The 10,251-nt window shown below is 34.7% G+C and overlaps 1 pseudogene; it reads left to right on the top strand.

The window, feature by feature from the left end:
- Positions 1–858: 858 nt before the first annotated feature.
- The window catches only part of LOC106465448, a 36,538-nt pseudogene continuing 27,145 nt past the window's right edge, over positions 859–10,251 (top strand).

Raw genomic sequence — 10,251 nt, 5'->3', positions numbered from 1 at the left:
AATAAATCGTCAGTGAAGAAGCATAATCATAGGAAACCAGTCGTAGTTTTTAAATTTTAATCAGCGTATATAAAAATACGTTTTCATGTAGAGTACACAATTTCTTATTCGACAAGATAAAACCATCGTGATATCTCAGTTTTGATCAACATGCGGATGCGAATATTGATTACGAAACAGAGTTACCAAGAAATGAAAAATTATATCAAGTTAAAACAATCATATAATACTTTGGGGCTACTTTTAATTTCTGTTATATTAGCTTTAGACGCTGGTTCCCCAGCATGGATCCATTACCAGTGTGAAAGTAATTTCGTATCAATTATTTTTTCTTCAACCAGTTTACGTGGCGAAAGAAATAAATAGTTTGTTTGTTGTTAAGTTCAAAACTACACAAGGGGCTATCTGTGTTGTGCCCAACACAGGTATCGAAGCCCGGTTTTGATCGTTATAAGTTCTCAAACTTATCACTGAGCCACGGGAGGGCAAGTTAATTTATATGGTATTCGTATTATGTTTGGATGTTTATACTAAAACTTACATCAAATACTTACGTTTAAATACCGTAAGCTTAGTTAAGCATTAAAAACCAATATGCCTAAAAATGATTGATTTTTCTTACATTCCTCTAAATTTGTAAATTTCAGATTCAAAATAGGAAATTTGTAAAAATAACATTTTAGAGCTATCTTTTGTCTCCTAGAGTCACTAAGAGGAAGATGGAACAGAAATAAAAATATATGCATTTACGTATGTATTGATACATAAATTTGGTTTGGATTTCTATGGCTTTTTTCTACCTTAGGGCATGCGCTTTAATGATGGACAAAAATTAAAATTGCAGTTCAGTAGGTTTCGTTAGGCCTAATGACAGAAAACAGGAGTTAACGTCAGTGAGTGGGTGAATTTAAGAGGAGCGGTTTGAAACCTCTTAATTTTTATTTTTACAAGGTCTAAAGAAAGACATGAAGCAGTTTGGAACATTTTTAATATCCTTTTCGATTTATCTTATTTTTGATCTCATTACCCAAAGTGAAAATGGTAAGTAATTGGTGTTCTGTTACTAATAGTAATACTAATGTAACTGTTACTATTTTTATATTTTTGGTTTTACATTTTTCTCATAATAGAATAGAATATTAAATTATTATTATTAACATTACAATAAGATTGATAACGACAATAGACATATTCACCCTTAAATTAAAATTAAACGACAGCGCTTGAGCCTTAACTTAAGAAGTCAAGCAGCAATTTGTAAATTGTACGTTAGTGGCCGTACACAGTACTGTAGAGTGTAGTAATACTAATAGTAGTATTACTAGTAATAGTTACAGCTTAAAAGTTAAAAAATAGTTAAATCATCTGCTTACCCTTCGTAATAATTAGATAGTTTTAAAAAAATTGTTTTATTCTTATAACTTAGATTAATTAATATATTTAATAGTTAAAATACTCTAGTTTTACATAGTCTAGCCTCTACTGGTACTAGTCTCTAACGCAGTTTGCTATCTTACTTTTCTTTAATTAAACTAATTACAGTATATAGTATTCAATAAATTGTATTCCATGAGCCTGTGTGTGATGAAAGCACAAAATAGTGTATTTCATAATTATTAAAGTTTAAAATTTGGCTTTTTACTAGTTAAAGCTTGGACATTTTGTAATTTTAACCACCCCCTTTTTTATTTTTTAACAAAACCCTTCAAACTAAAACTTGTTTGCGGTGTACTTGAGCTAGAAGCTAAGAGCCTTCTTGTTCTCAAACATTTCATTGATAATATATGAATTTTTTTACATTATACATCACATTTTCATTTCATTTAACACAATGTGTTAAGTTCAACTGTTGTAGAGAAAAAAAATTTTTGGTTGTTTCATGAATGCACTGACTAAAAACTTTTATTTTTAAACGTGTATGCTGATGTAGACCAAAAAGTCTTGTTGGGATCACATTTTATAGAGTTTGCTGCAGGTTAGAAGAGAGTGCTGGTTATGACACATTACTTAAGTATATAATTTATAAGTATTCATATTACTGTGTGATACTTAATTGCATTAAAATGTTTGATTTATAAATTATCCGATACTGATGAACATTTTTATGCCCGTTTATCTTTGCTTTACTAATATTAATTATTTCTTGTGCTTGTATATCAGATGATGAAGTCTTGACCTTATTTTGATAGAGATTAATGAATTCATAAAAAAATCTTTTGTTTTATTTTCACAGAATAAATATTAAAATATGAAATATTTTGTTACAGGTACATTTTTATAGTTTGTTGTATGTACAATAAATTCTCAGTTCTGTACTTTTGTAGAATAAAAACAACAACATAAAAATGTTTTAAAAGAGTTACACTTGCAGACAGACATATACAGTCTATTTTGTAAGTGTGGTATTGAAAAAAAAACCTTCAAAGTTTATAGCATTAACATAACCAGTGACAGAATCTAATTTCACACTTTAAGTTCCAAATAGGTTTTCAGTTAGCTCAATTTTAAAGCATGTTTCTGTAAATTTCAAACTCGGGAATTAAATGTCAATATTTACTTCACATAATTATCATATTGTGTAAAATATTAGTGATGATCTGTATGAAAAGAAGTGATTGAATTATTATCGAGAATGTATAAATCATATTTTATTTGTGTATTTAGCTCATCAGCTAAATGATTATATTCAGCACTATGAAACTCTGTCCTACAATTCAGAGGAAGTGCATAATATTCACCTTCGTGCCAAACGTTCTGCAAACAGATCTCCTATTTCAATAAGATTTCTTGCACATGGCAGGTAGGTTACATTTATAAGCCTATAAGAAGTTTTTATGTATGTATGTATGTAAGAGCTTGATTTTGACTGGGGACAAGAAAGTTTTGCCCAAAAATATAAAATCGACCTTATTGTCACGTGTGGGTAATGTATTTTCTGAAAATGGCATAACCAATTTCCAAATATAAAAGTTATAGATATGTACAGCGCTTTTGCCCAAAAAAACTATTGGGGGAGGGCAATCACCCCATTGACCCCCTGCCTCCTATGCCTGTGTGTGTGTGTGTGATCATATGAATTAGCAAGCCTTAGGAAGGTAATTCAGCCGATTGAGTTCACCTTCAACACCTAGACAGTGAAAAACATATAGCAGCCTATCTAAATGTAATTTTTTACATTTAGAAAGTTGAAAGAATTAAAAATAAGCACATAGTATACTGTCTAACAAACTATTTCAGAAATTAACAATCGTTTAAAATTGAGTGTTTGCTTGTTCCTGGTGGAAGTTTATGAATTCACATCTGAATGATATTTGATGTTTAAACCAACTTTACATCAGATGTGGGTAATTAGCTTGATTAATCAATATAATTGATTACCTCTGGGCATCAATTATCATCACATAAAATAATTGATTAATTGAAATTATGATTAATGTCACAGAAATAATCAACTAATCAAAATTATTGTTTCCAATTATTATATTTTCAATTATTCCATCTATCCCAGTTTCATGAGAATAATCAATTAATAATTAATGAGCCCGACAGTTAATCAATTGGCAAATTCATCTTATTCCCTGGCTCTAGTTGACACAATTGTGTGTCAGTTCAGAATATACACAGCCTTGATCCATTTTATAGTGATGACACCACAGTTAGCTGTAAAAGAACAACAGTAGGTGTCTTTTTATCTTATAGTTCTTCCCATTGATCTTATTCCCCCAGCTCTAGTTGACACAATTGTGTGTCAGTTCAGAATATACACAGCCTTGATCCATTTTATAGTGATGACACCACAGTTAGCTGTAAAAGAACAACAGTAGGTGTCTTTTTATCTTATAGTTCTTCCCATTAAAGTGAATGTGTAATTTCTGACATTATTTATATGATGAAAATATTTTACTCATGGAAATGAAGAAGACTAATCATTTCATGATTACGTTAGATAAGCCATCACACAATACGTATGGCTATAAATACTAGGAGTTATTAATACATAATTTTCTTGTAAAACTGAATATGGTTGTAGCTACACTGTTATATGTATATTTCGTATGAGTATTGTTGTTGACTTTACTGTATAAATAGTTTATGTACACAGTTTTGAGATTTATAGTTCCAAGCTTTTGGTGTAGTCATCCATTGTATATGTTGTACCTATGTATACATTATTCCCCGTGTTGCTTTCTTATACATTCACATGTCTGTTGCTGGTACTGTAATTGTCTCTAATATGGAATACTTTATGTTAAATGAAGTTTTCAACATCAACTAAGAGCTCTACTGTTCTTGGGTATATTGCTGTTTTACAATGATATACCTCAAGCATTAATTTTTCTTAATTAGCAAATTAATCATTTCTACGTTTAACTTTCAATATGATATCTTAGATCTTCTCACAAAAAACTTTTTTGACTATTACTGCCCTCTGTTAGCACAAATTTGTTGCTTGTCTTTAGCCTTACAATTCCCATTACATATCAACATTTAAATGATCATGCAGCAACCCTCCACCAATAGGAGTATGACATTACCCCTATCATAACTAGTGCCCCTTTGAGATTGGCAGTCTTCCTGTGTAGACATGTGTTTTCACACGCAAATTACTTATGATATCCACCTGTTCTTACTTTTGTGTATTTTTCTAATTCAGTTATTGTTGTTTTTCCTTTTTTTTTTTTGTTGGAGGGTTGGATTTTGTTTTCATTATCTGCTCGCTCTCTCTTTTCTGTTTTTTTCTTCAAAGTTTTGACTTAGTGACTTATGCCCCCACAGTTTCAGGTGGTCATGACTACCAATGCTGTTACTGCTACAGTGGATTAACCGACCACGTTTATGTGATCGGTACCACAGTTATCAGCCGCTGATGTGACGACTATGATCCATAGAAACTTGTATAATATCAGGCTACATTCTGAATAACCTGATGAATGTCCTGTTATACCAGTGCCTGCATTTGCTTGTATGGGTGGATGTGACTTTGGGCATCTTTTTTCCCCCATCCTGAAAAGGTTTATCCGTGACATATCATTTTGGGGTCTTTTCCAAGGTCTCCTTCTATCTTTGTAGACTTGATTAATCAGGTAGGTTGGGTTTTGTATTTGTCTCCTGTTTTCCTTTAAGATTTTACCCATGCCATCCTAGAAGATTAATCTATGGGGTATTCTTTAGTTTTTCTTCCTTACCTGGATATTTGGGTTCTTGCAAATTGTTTTGGAGAACAGTTGCAGTTGGAGGATTGATATGCCCTTGTCTGTCACTTACATTGGGCTATAATGTTTTTGCTTTTATAGATCCATGTACCTGTAAATAGAATCATACCTTTGGAATTCTTCCTCCTGTGCGGGCTTTGGACCCTGATACTTTGGTTAATTTTCCCTACCTCCATTTTCCTGTATTGTTTTTCTGCTATTATCTGTGTATTATCCTCCCTTCACTTTTTGGTGAAGCTATTCCTCTGTTTCATTGAGGGTTTTCTGTTGATCACAGTAATCTATTTTTTTGTGCTCATGGCATACCTTTCTTCTTTGGCCCTCCTTTTACAGATGTGACCACTCTGCTGTTGGGTTCTTTTAGGTTGGGATACTGTTTTATCTAGGTTTTGTTTACCCTCCTCTTCATTATGTGAGTTGCGGATGGTCCTTTTTTTTTTACTTCAAGATGTGTTTGAGGGCTTTTCTGACTCTTTGGAGTCTAGGGCTAATTTAGCCCATCTACGTAACTCCCATTCATTTGTTCACCTTGTTGTCTCATCATCCAATCTCTTTCCCCCCTCAGTGGGATCCCGTTTTTTGCCAGTGTCAGTTGGAGGCAGCTCGGGACTTACTTCTTAACAGTACCATTGAAGGATATCTTTCTTTTTTAGGGATTTATTATTGTCTTTTTTTTATTGTTCCCAAAATGATGGGAGATTGGCATCCGGTTTTTAATTTATTGTGTCTGAACCACTTCCTCATCATTTTCAAGCTCACCATGGAGTCATACTTAATTCTTCCTTGGGATTTCACTTCTGGTTTGTGGATGAAGTAGTTTGATGTGTCGGATGCATATCTACATATTCCCATCTCCTCTGCATCCAGACATTTTCTCATTTTGTTCATCGTGGGTGTATGTTTCAGTTTAAGGCTTTTCTGTTCAGACTTCCCTCAGCTTCCTATGTGTTCTCTTGAGCAGTCTGGACCTTTTCCTGACTGCTTCATTCCTGGGGCCTTCATTTACATCATTACATGGAAGACTGGCTACTTCTAGCTTCCTCACAGGCCAACTCTGCCCTACATTCTCAGTTTCTTCTTCAGGAAGATGCCTGGGTGGGTTGGCTTATCAAGGTGGGGAAGTCATTCTTAACACTTCCTCAATTTCTGGCTCTTTTTGGGGTGTTTCTCTCTTCATTTCTCTGTTGGGACCAGTCTTCTCCTGTTCAGGTGAGAGCTATGGAACGTCTCCTATTCTGCATGTGAGGTTCTATCTCTTTTGGAGACATGGGCTTATCTCAAAACCCTCATTCCTGTTAATCATGCCCACATGTGCCATCTTCAGTAGGTTTTGATCGACCAGTGTTGCCTTATTTGGGTTCCCTTGGATGTTCCTCTTATCTTTTCACCTCGTTTACAGTCTGTGTTTGCCTGGTGGTTAGACTGAACCAATATTACTGGAATAGTTTCCTCTTAATCCTCCTTGTCCAGATTGTCACCTTTTTCTTGATGCTTCTCTTTCCTTTTGGGGAGCAGTTCCCAACATTTGGGAGGTTTCGGGGTGGGAAACTCATTTCGAATCTGTTCTTCATATCAATCTCTTGGAACTTTTTGCTGTTTGTCGATCAGTACTTACCATCCTACTGGCTCCTCGGGCCCAGGTGGTGATGATCCACTATGGAACTTTTATGGTAGTGTCCTATATCACCAGGCGTGGGGATACCCTCTCCAGAGACCTTTATTTTCAAATTTTTGATCTTCGGTATTGGGTCCACTGCCATCATATCACTTTGTTGGCATGTCTTATTATGGGTGCCCTGAATCTGGTTGCATATCTGTTATCCCTTCTTAACAAGATTCTCTCAATGGAGTAGTCTTTGGATCCTCTCATTTTTTGGGAGTTGTATGCACTTTGGGTTGTCCCCGATTTGGATGCTTTTGTCTCTCATATTGATACACACCTTCCCCAATTTTGGTCTACTGTTCCTTATCTGCATCCAGGAGAAGTGGATGCACTCAGTCCAGAATGAACAGATTATTACCTCTATGCATAGTCTTCTGTTTGTCTTCTTTTCTGTGTCCTCCAATAGTTCAGACCACTCTGTGTTGAGTTCTGTTGGTAGCACCTTATTGGGCAGCTCTGACATGGTTTCCATTTCTGCGATGGTTTTTGGTGTCACCTCTCCTTCCTCTGCCTTTGTCTCTCACACTCCTTCATCAGCCACACTCTGGTGGGCATCATACATCCATACACTCACTTGGTTTTCATGTGTGGCTTTTGTCCTGTCCCTGACCTGAAGGTTAGGACTTTCCAGACATTTAGCTTCCTTGGTATCCTGTCCAGTTAGCCCTTCCTCTTTGGCAGTTTATCAGTGTTGGTGGTATACTTAACAATGTTGGTCTATATGCCTTGGTTATTGTCCTTCCTTTCCTATCATTCCTCCACTGCCATCCTGTTTCACTTGGCTTTTTGACTGCAACCTACTGGTTTCCTTTGTTGCATTTATAAGGAAGGTTTTGTCTTCTACATTTTGGTTCACCACATTTGCTTCTGTGTTTCAATCTCATGTACTGTTTATGTTATTTCACTCATTCTCCTTTGCTTATGTTCCCTGCCCTGCTTCTCTCCAGGATTGGAACTTTAATGTTGTTCTTCATGCTCTTCCTCCGTTTGAACCTTTGTCATCATGTTTGTTATATTACTTTTCTTTGCCATCCTTGTTTCTCATATTGTTGGCATGTGGTTGCTGTCTTTCCGAAGAGTTTATGATCAGGGTTCGCTATATCTTGTTTATTAGTTCCTGACCATTCCTTTATTACCATGTCTTCAGCTGCTTGAAAGAGTAATCCTGATTTCACTCCTCTTTCCCTTCCCTCCATTTCCCACCTTTAGGATCATTCCAATCCTGACCAACTATTTTGCCTGATCAAGACCCTTAGATGGTATATGACATGCACTTCCTCTTTCTGTGGCTCACAGGTCTATTTGTTTCTTCATTGGGATCCTGATTTTTCCTGTGACTTTTCTCCAAATGTCCCTCACATGTTGGATTCACTAGTCATTTCACCTGGCATATTCTTTCTTTTCTTTGGATGTTTGTCTTCTTTTTCGTGTCTTTTTCCCAACAGATCCATCACCTTACCTTGTTGGGGCTCCTCCATGTTTTTGCCCTTTAGGTTTAGGCAACACATTCCTGAAGGGCGAAGAGTATACCTAGCTCAGAAGTGGTGCAGTCTTCCACTTGTGTGATGTTTTACGTTCTTTACCATACATCATGGTTTTTCTTTGGTAGCTTTTTCAAGGAGGATTATATTCTCACCTGTCCTCAACCAATTCAGTGTGGGATTCTAGCTTTTTGTGAGCGAAGGTAAGATATCGTATCAGAAGTTAACATTTTCCTAAACTGAAAATGGTTTTTCGATAAATAAAACCTCCTTTCACATTTCCCACCCGTCCTCCCCACTTCTGGTGTGATTTGGTTCAAGTAGTTATGACCAATCTCGAAGTGATTAACAAATGCATGATTAGAGAGGGTGTTAGTTATGATAGAGGTATTGTCGCACTCCTGTTGGTGGAGGGTTACTGCATGATCATTTATATACTGATATGCAGAAATAAGTGGAAGTTGCAAGGTTAGTGGTGAGCAAAAAATTTGCACTGATAGTGGGCAGTACTAGTCGCAAAAGCTTTTTGTGAGGGGAGATAAACACCTATCTCCCATTTTAAGTTTAGGAGAATCTTAACATTACATCACTGATGCTGAAGCATCTCGATAACTATACATCCGTGTGTTTTTAGCCTTGACTAGCTGTACGTGTTTAGACAAGTATAATGAAATGCCTTGTTAAATTTATGTTTCATTTCAAATAAGACATTTTTTATGTTGTACAGTTTTGTTTTTTACCTATTATTGCTTCTTTATTTTACAGTTTGTGTACTTTGCTCTTTTATGCTTATTATAAAAGACTTCCTCTTTTATTCCTAAAATCCACATGGTCACTTACTGTATCATAACCTACACTATGACTATAGTACCACAATGTCTCAGAATGTTACCTGTGTAGTGTTGTAATAGAACACATTATTAAGTTATTACAACAAAACAGATGGTGTACATGCATGTGTGTATTCATTTTTCATTTCAATGTTTTATCTCTAATATTGGTTTAATATTATCTATAAAGTCATATTGTATTGAAATTTGAAAGGCTAACATCACTATTGGTGATAACTACAGAAGAAAAGATATTTTGCACACAGTTTTATGTATTTGAGTTTCATTTAACTTTGTTTTCTTGTAATTGATGCTGTAGTCTTTGATTAAAAGCAAATGTAATAGCATTACTCATTTCTTTTTTTTAGGCATTTTAACTTAAAATTAAGAAGGGACACTTCAGTATTTTCACCAAATGTTCTGTTTGAAGCCACAGATGGTTTTCCCGAAGAGTTGGACACGTCACATCTGTACAGTGGAATGTTATGGAGTAAGTTATTAGTTACTGTTTTGTAGCTCATTAAGATCTGAAGTAAACGATTTAATGTGATTATCTAAATATGATAGAGTTTTTATTTCAGTTATGAAAAAGAGGAGAAAAATCCGTAAATGTGTACATGTACATTACGTTGATGTTAGTCATGCAAATATATATATATCCACTACATCCATCCAAAGTTGTAAATTATCTCATTGAGCCACTGATTTGAAATAATAGCACCAGTTTCAGGGGAAGTATGAATAAACACCTTGATTGAATTAATATAGTATTGAAGAACTTAAGACTGAAGGCAGATAAAATTATCTACCCTTTGTTTTAAATCATTTGTTTGGTATTACAGATGCAACGTTAAAGGTATTGAAATTGTTAGGGAAAATGTATTTGAAACCAGCTTTTCCTGAGTGAGTGATCTCTGTTATGCATGTACGTTTTTAGCTTTACATTCAGAATAAAAGAAATATTAAATTGATAAACATTAATTTCACTACAAAAAGAACTAGAATAATAAAAAAAAATTTTAAGTTAATGGCCGATTGTTTCTACTATAATTTTTTTTTACTTT

Source organism: Limulus polyphemus, unplaced genomic scaffold (genome assembly GCF_000517525.1).
Source record: "Limulus polyphemus unplaced genomic scaffold, Limulus_polyphemus-2.1.2 Scaffold1948, whole genome shotgun sequence".
NCBI lineage: Eukaryota > Metazoa > Arthropoda > Merostomata > Xiphosura > Limulidae > Limulus > Limulus polyphemus.
The sequence above is the reverse complement of the archived record's forward strand: the minus strand, read 5'-3'. Positions and strand labels throughout refer to the sequence as shown.